Below are 7,573 nucleotides of genomic sequence, written 5' to 3' on the forward strand. Positions count from 1 at the left end.
AAATTGGTTCAACACCAGTCTTAAGTCTCTTAGCCGATTTGTACTTATCTTTCATATAATATAAGAGCTGCTTTCATCATCCTATCTCTCTCTCTCCTCTTCTCACTTCCTCTCTCTCGGGAATCTTACGCAGTCCCGTCCTCTTAGTACTAATAGTAATACTCTTCTTAGTACTAATTCCATCTCTGCTTTAGTACTATTCCTAACACTATTATCAGTGACCGAGGCCCGCAATTTGTCTCCAGATTTTGGCAGCATCTCTTCAAGATGCTCAACGTCTCCTGCAACCTCTCCTCCGGCTACCATCCTCAGACCGACGGGCAGGCAAAACGAACAAACCAAACGTTGGAGCAATATCTCCGGTGTTTCCTAAGTTATCAACAGGACGATTGGGCCGAGATTCTCCACTTTGCGGAGTTTGCGTATAATAATGCTATTCACTCGACTCGGGTCTCCCCATTTTTCGCTTATACCGGTTTCCATCCTCGCTGGTCGGTGATCGACACTCCGGAGCTACCTACCAACCCTCGTGCCGAGGATCATTTGGAGAGGCTACGCAAGATCCAGACTTAAGCCGATTTGTACTTATCTTTCATATAATATAAGAGCTGCTGTCATCATCCTATCTCTCTCTCTCCTCTTCTCACTTCCTCTCTCTCGGGAATCTTACGCAGTCCCGTCCTCTTAGTACTAATAGTACTACTCTTCTTAGTACTAATTCCATCTCTGCTTTAGTACTATTCCTGATAGTTTGAACCAATTTGGTTCAAAACAATGCCTTGTGCCTCCTTTTATAGTGTTTTTAGGAATAATCCTGAAGCTTCTAGAATGTTCCAGAGAGATCTGGAATATACATCAATTTTCTATGATAAAGCATAAATGAGAATAATATCCTACAAATTACAATTCATAGTCTAATGGTAAGAGCTCGACCCATGTAGCATAAGGTCATGGGTTTGAGTCTTGCCATATCATGACAGCTTCTAGAGCCTCCCCCACATAAATGCGGTCAATGCGAGATAGGGTGGGTCCACTATTTCGCCCGTCTGATCGGAAGAATAGGGTGCCAGATGTCTCGCAGGTTAAGGTGGACACATAGCTTCTCCTATTGTTTACGTTCCCTTCCTTGTAGAACTATGGGGTTGTTGTTGGAGCCATCGTGGATGGATTCGATCATATTAAAATCCCCTCAAAAGCACCACTCTTCTGCACCCACTACTTGTAGGCGGATGTGGTCCCAGAATGTTGCTCTTTCTGTTCTGTTATTTGGAGCATAAACATTCATGAAGTTCCATCGTTGCCCTTGGATGGCCAACGTGCAAAAATGTGCCCTACCAAGTATAAGTGATTCTTGGTGTATTAAGCCTTGGGCTAGATGTTCCCGAATCAAAGTGCAAATATCACCATGATTTCCATCCTCCCCAATTGTTGGCTCCCAAATCGTTCGCCATGATCCTGGTAGAAGGTCTCCGACTTCCTTTAACTGTGTGCTATCAAGGTGGTGTTCTTGCAACATGATGATGTCAGCACCACTCCCTAGTAAATATTCTTCAAGATCCCTTCTCAGTTTCTATCTATTTTGCTGGTCTAGTCTACTTCTGAGTCCTTGCACGTTCCATGTTATAATCTTCATACTCATGGAATGGGGTGGGAGGTTGCCAGTTGTGCCTGGTGCTTTGTACAACAAGTCGTGAGTGGGGAGCACTCACCATTTAGACATCCAGTCATTTCCAGGGATGGAATAGTGGTCCACATACATGAGTGGAGTTTGTGGGCTATCCTATGAGCTTCAATCGCCCCTTCATGCTTCTCATAGAAATAGACAAAGCTTGGAGTTAGTTGGGTGTCTATGATAATGCGCGGGTGGATGTGGCAAAGATGGGGGTCCTCTTCATCCATGGTGAACTAGAATTCAGTGTTATGCCAATGTTGCTTTAGTTCATTCATGAGCTCTTCATCTCTTATTTGTGCTACAAAGCACGCTGCTTGGCTACATAACATATCTTTAATCTTGGATTTCGACCAATCTTCCTGAGTCGGAAGCAAGAGTGGAAAGGAGATTGAGGTTGTCGGAACTCCGTTCTTGTGCACCACTGATACATGTACCCTTATTTTTTCCATTGTCTTGAGCCCTATACCTAGCCATTTCAAGGCGTTTTGTGGGTGTGGTTCAAGGTCTTGGCTAGAGGAAGCACACTCATTTGTGTCCGGGACGACTATGATTTGAGGCGTGACATTCACACTTCTGCCTTGGTTTGTTGCTTCTGCATTGGGTGCCGTTCCACTCAAGCTCCTTATTAGGGTCTTTACATGACTTATTCGTCTGCGTTTCCCTATTTTGTAAGCTTTAACGAGAACTTTCTCTTGTGTGCTTGGTTTCACCTTAGGTCGTTCCTTGGGGCTTAAGAAAGAACTAGGGGAATGCTCATCTGTGGGGGGAGCTCTTGTAGTAGATCAAAGCGATTGGGGCTCATAGGCGATGGAGGATTTTGTGCCGATGATGTTTTTTGAAGGACATGGGTTTTTTCCACCACTCGCTATTCCATCACAGCCTTGTCGGGTCGTGGTGGGGGAGGCTTCTGATGTCTTATGGTATCCTGACCTTCCAAAGTCTCCTTTGTAGGATCTTTAATACGTCTTGTGGGGCAGTTCTTTTTTAAATGACCAAGTTTTTTGCATGGACCTAGGTGCTTCTTTAGTTTGTTTGCTAGCGTTAGTTCCTGTGGTGTTTTGATAATTGGTTTACTATTTATAAATCAATAAAACACTCTACTTGTCATGAAAGTGGGAAATTCATTATATAAAAGAATTTGTAGTTTTGACTAGACATTGGTTTCCACATTATCATTCACATTAATGTATCCTACATTATCTAGAAAACACTAGCAAACCATAGTTTGATCATAGCAAATGGAAATATTTTCTATTTTATTATTTTGTTGACATGCTAGAAGTTCTACATAAAAAGGAGTGACGATGGTGGTACTCGTTCGATTCTCTACTAACATAAATATGCATGTCAATGTGTTGGCTAGGTAAATATGATTGAGGGTCTTGCTTGTGTAGTGTGACCATGCATGATCCAACATGCATTCAATGCAATCTATTTACTAGTCATGAAAATTTCGTGGTCATTTGATTTTTTGTAGCGGTTCGGTTTTAACGGTTTCGGTTTAAATGGTTTCATGGTTTAAATGTTTGACTTGGTTTAAGTTTCAAAATTTATAAATGGTTCAGTTTTAAACAGTTTGAGTTTGACATTCTCGAACTGAACCGAACCGTTGCCGATTGTTACACGCCACCAAACATCTATAAGGCTTATCTCACCTCATAGAAACCAAAGAAAGAAGTTTGTATCACGTGTGACAAGGCTTGTCTTTCGTTGAGGAGGCCTAAACTTTATCCACTTTCTTGTTGTGTATAGGAAGTTGACCACATCGTTCATGAATTCCCAAATAGATTAACCACCCTAAACAACTAATTGTTTTGAATATTATGGAAGTCATTGGAACTTGTTAAGTTTAGAAGAACTTCATGGTACATGTCAATATACCTTCTCACAGAATATGCCCCATTTTAAAATGGTCTAAGGCATTCAAAATATGGTTCCTTTTTAGGAAGGAGTTCCTTCTTAAAGAAATCATCAAAGTTGGCCCAAGTTTAGGGTTGATCCAAATCCTTGGAGCTCATCCACCATTTATAAGCCTTCATGTTGGTAAAAGGCTTGCCTAAACAAGCATAGTGGTATCAAGTCAGGTAACGCAAAGTATGCAAATCCATCCATTTTTAGAGGAATGCTAACTAAGCTAGTATTGTTGATAAGGCAACACTTCCCCTAAGAAGGAAGGCAACTTTACTATCTTCACATAATATCCACCACCTTGAACATATCTAGAGGGGCTTTGATGTTGCATTCATAATGAATATTGATGGCTTTGTTCACATTTCATTTATAAGTCATGATGAAGTTGAGCATTTTGGCTTCTCCCTTGTATTGAGCATCTGTCACATATGTTCAATCACTTTGACAACAACTACCAAACCATATGCATTGACCAAAACTCCCATTTGACCAATGATATGCTCTTGATATTGGATGGCTTCATTGATGCTGCAAATAAAAACATTGGTTCCTTTCGTCCTTCCTTACGTAACTGATTTAGCGAAATGGTTGGAATTCTATGAGTGGATGCTTGAGATTTCCGATACTTGATTTCTCTCATTGTCCCCTTATCAAAAACATCGGCATAATGGTGATACTTCTCTGGAAGTTAAATTGTTGACTCCTCCTTAATGATACTATAAGGCTTCTTTGATGCTACAAATAAAAACATTGGTTCCTTTCGTCCTTCCTTACGTAATTGATGTAGCGAAATGGTTGGAATTCTATGAGTGGATGCTTGAGATTTCCGATACTTGATTTCTCTCATTGTCCCCTTATCAAAAACATCGGCATAATGGTGATACTTCTCTGGAAGTTAATTGTTGACCCCTCCTTAATAATACTGGAAGGCTTCATTGATGTTGCAAATAAAAACATTGGTTCCTTTTGTCCTTCCTTACGTAATTGATGTTTTTCCTTCCTTACGTAATTGATGTAGCGAAATGGTTGGAATTCTATGAGCGGATGCTTGAGATTTTCGATACTTGATTTCTCTCGTTGTCCAATTGATTTCGGGGTTGTGTAACTCAAACCATGGTAATCCCAGGACAATTGGATGTTCAGGGCTACGACTTATATTAAATGGTATTACACATGCCAAATTATCTAAGAGAACACGAACTGGCTTTGACTCTTCCACAGTATTTCCAAAAGCAATGGGGTGACCATCAATGAATACTATGGAAGCTGGGCAAGGAAGTTTTCTTAGAGATATCTGATGATCTTGATCAAAATTCCTATCCATGAAGCAAGAATTAACCCCGACATCGAGGAGTGCTAAAACATGTATTGAACGGTTGCTTGTAGTACTAACTTCTACTTGAGCTAAGAACACCTTGCTATCTTGCTTAGAAGAAACAAAACCACTAATGGGCTACACGGATCTAGTTGTCCAACCAAACGACTCCTATTTTGGCTAGACTTAATAATTTAACTCTTCTTCTTGTTGGCTAAGGACTTCAAATTTGTTTGATAAACTTGGACTACTAGGATTATCAAACACTCCTAATGAAATAGACTCAGGTTTAGTAACATCAACTACTTGATTTACCTATAGTCTTGGCCTATGGGGACAATTTATTGCAATATGTCCTGGACCGCCGCAATATACACATAGACTATTTTCTCGGCATCATTGTTTTTCTTCTTCCGATAATGGTCCATGATGACGTTGTCGTGAAGAAAACCGTCCCTAAGAGGAATCGGTGAATAGTGTGTGTGACCAGGCCCTTACACGCGGGCACATGTTTTGATGTATTGTACATAGTTTGGTACAGGTTAGCAATGTGAATATCCTAGGTAGTGTGCATGCATTAGGTAGGGAATCGAGGAGTATCTCTATCCAAAAGGGCAGAGAATAAAAGTGATGTAACAGACTGTAACGTCTCTCTCTCCTTGGGCTATAATAGGAGAGGAAAGGGGACTAAGTGGTTATCGCGTTGTGTAGGATGAAGTGCTGTTAGATTGGGACCGAGCTCTTCACCTCTATCTTTCACCGTTCTCTGCAGGTTTTGGGAGGCTGCCTCTGCTTCGTGGAAATCCCGAGTGCTTCCGGCAGAGGCTCCATCTTGCGTTGTCCGTGTGCGTTGTGTGAGTTGGTGTTAGCGCGTTGATGCTTACCGGCTAGCCGGTTGTAATCTTGATCATAAGTATATATTTGCCTCAGTTGTTGTTCGATCTTCGTTATGAGTTCTCTGTGTATTTGTGCGTGCGGGTTGGCCGTGGTTTCGTGTCGCTCCTCCCTCCATTCGGTTATTCCTCGGTTCAGGGCCCCCGTGGTCCCGCCTTGGTTTCTCCTGCGCGTGCAGAATAACACGACAACGTGTTGTGTCGATTTCCATTGGTGTTGGCGTATTTCTAGAGGACGCATTATATAATTCCTTTAGGAAAGGTTTTGCTACGATTGATGCATACGTGGGCTTCGATTTTGTCCTTGGCATTTGTAATTGTCATTCTGAATGTCGTTCGAAAAACCGATTATTGCATCGTACTGCTCAACTGATTGTCTTCGTGAGTAACTTTGGTTCTTCGGTAAAAGTCAAGAGTAAATCTTTGATGTCATTACGGTTGGTGTTGTCAACCACACGTCTCCTATGCCGACAATTCGGCATGTACCTTCATTCCCCATCCGGACACAACCGTGATCACTAGTTGTGTAGGATGAGAAGCATTTCCGGTCTAGGGTAAGGTGGAACGACGCTCTGGAATCGACAACCCACGTTGTCTCGTCGCCGGCAAGGTTCAACTCACTCTCCTCGGTAATGAGCATCAACTCTTCTTCACTTGCCGCGATTGCCGTCGTTCCCTTCCGGTCCGGCCCCCTCCAGTCTTCATCGTTCCGGTCCGGTGTCCGCTTTGAATCGGTACCGTCGGTTTCCTTGTCTTTTCGAAAGTGCCAACAGTTCTTCTAGAAGTGCCCCGGCTTGCCGCAATAGAAGCAAGTAGGCCTCCCCCTTGACTTTGACCGTGTCCCCGACTTTTCCCGGTTCTGGGGACTACGGTTCCTTTGTCTTCTGCGTTCCAATTCGGTAAGGAGCGCTTTGGAGTTGGAGCTCGTATCCTTATCTTTCCAACGAGCCTCCTCATCTAGCAAGCTTGACTTCACTCTTGCTAGGGATAACCGTTTCCCTTCCGGCCCGGCGTGCCTAAAGTGACAACCAACGTCTCCCAGCTATTTGGGAGGGAACCGAGCAGGAGTAGTGCTAGTACCTCATCGGCGAGAGGTACTTCTAATGATGTTGCCTAATGTATCAACCCCTGGAAGGCATTCATGTGCTCCGCCATGCTAGAGCCATCTTGATACCGGAGTCTTACTAGCTTCCGAAATACCGAAACCTGATTAACAACATTTTTGTTCTGAAACATAATGTCGATCTTCTCCCAGAGCTCATGAACCTTGCTCTCTTCATTGAAGTTGTTGTATAGACTCATGTCGATGAAGCACTGTATGTACGCCGTTGTCTTCATGTGCATCACCTCCCATATCGTGGCATCGATTTTGTCCGGTCTCTTATCCCCGAACTGAACCGGCAACCAAAGATCTTTAACCACGAGCATGTCCCTCATCTTCGACTTCCACATTGAATAGTTGGAGCCGGTGAGCTTGAACATGCCTCCCAACGAATCGTCCATTTTTCTGTGTTGTTTCGCTCTGATACCAATTTGACGTTCAAATCGTTGTCGGCCACAACCGGTTGTACGTGTGCGGAATAATAATCAATCTAATGGAAGGGAAAAACAGAATACAGAAACTGAGAATGAAACAAATTTTAACATGGAAACCCGAACTGGGAAAAAAACCACGTGGAGTCCACAAACTCCGAAACAGAACACTATGAGAGAAAGGAATACAATCAGAGATCTCAGAGGCAACGACCTTGAGATCCTACTTCGCCAACATGCAGCTATGGA

Source organism: Azolla caroliniana, unplaced genomic scaffold, assembly GCF_043228905.1.
Source record: "Azolla caroliniana isolate FFs.n. ecotype wild unplaced genomic scaffold, voAzoCaro1.0.p SCAF_7, whole genome shotgun sequence".
In the NCBI taxonomy this organism is placed as follows: domain Eukaryota; kingdom Viridiplantae; phylum Streptophyta; class Polypodiopsida; order Salviniales; family Salviniaceae; genus Azolla; species Azolla caroliniana.